At 38.2% G+C, this 1,247-nt stretch overlaps 1 non-coding gene across 1 annotated transcript; it reads left to right on the forward strand.

Moving 5' to 3' along the window:
* The first annotated feature begins 131 nt into the window (after positions 1-131).
* LOC119593217 lies at positions 132-236 on the forward strand. The gene has a single exon (XR_005230518.1). It is a non-coding gene; the product is annotated as a U6 spliceosomal RNA (small nuclear RNA).
* The last annotated feature ends 1,011 nt before the right edge of the window (positions 237-1,247 follow it).

Genomic DNA, 1,247 nt, shown 5'->3' on the forward strand with positions numbered 1-1,247 from the left:
TCTAAATATGCTTTCATTTGGATATTACGTATCTTCTGTATTGGACACTGAATTGGGCGACATAAAGTAGAGGCGACATTAATAGCGGTTGCCAAGAAGTTCACATTTTCTCAAAAGTAAATAGTGAATGTATTTGCTCCGGCAGAACATAAACTAAAATTGGAACGATATAGAGATGATTAGCATGGTCCCTGCGCAAGGATGACACGCGAAACCGTGAAGTATCCCACAGTTTTATTCGTATATGCTTAACTGTTCTTTCATCAAAGTTATACCTTTGTCAACAAAGTATAAATCGTTATAAAATAAAGTCCTCTCTCTGGCCCGATGCACGTCGGTAGCGAGCGTTTGTGCCTCGATCACACGTTGTTTTTGTATGCAGTGCATTACATTATTCTTAGGAGAATTACCGATATTTTTACAATACTTCTAAAATCTTTTAGGCATTACTTCTGCCTGTCGTATTTCGCGGATGGTAGGCAAGTGTGGTGAAATCCCCGGAGATCTTTCGTTATTCCTTCAATGTGTTGTAATACTCCCTTTTTAAGTTTTTATTGGAGACTATTATTTTAAACTTATTTCTACACCTCTTGCACTTTGACAGTGTCTTAATTACGTCCTTTATTTCTCTTTAATCTTTAGCTCAATTAGATATCTAATTAACTAGCGAGCGTTATGCAAGGCACTGATTTTTTTTAACCCTCCTGAGGCATAACACCAAGTATGTATATTATGTATAATACTAAACAAAACACTTCTGAACTGGCAAGAATATCTTTTATTACTTCCGCATGTACACTTATATAATCCTGCCCAAAAATATACCGAAAACCAATACTTATCTGGTTTTCCACCAATGCCGAACACAACACGGCAACCCTCAAGGCTGGTCCCGGCCTCTCTGTCTAGAGGAGTTGCTATGCTCCTTTGGTCACCTTCTTGGCGGGACCCAAGACATGCAAATTGTTGTGTACTAATTTAAGGTCTCATCGGTAGTTTAGCGTAAACACAAGCGGGCTAATCCCTCTGTTTAGACATCTCTTGCGTAAATATAAGATTTTACTTTTATTTATTTAATAAAATGGTAACTTTTATTTATAGAGTATTTTAATCAAAACGTCATCGGCACGTCCGTCAGATCTGCTACATAGGCGAGGATGGCGAGAGGGCGGCCGTTAAGGGCTACCGCATGGAAACGAAATTTTAGATCCTGAATCAGTGTATCGTATGGAAATAATGAAGAAATG

This window comes from Penaeus monodon, chromosome 31 (genome assembly GCF_015228065.2).
Source record: "Penaeus monodon isolate SGIC_2016 chromosome 31, NSTDA_Pmon_1, whole genome shotgun sequence".
In the NCBI taxonomy this organism is placed as follows: domain Eukaryota; kingdom Metazoa; phylum Arthropoda; class Malacostraca; order Decapoda; family Penaeidae; genus Penaeus; species Penaeus monodon.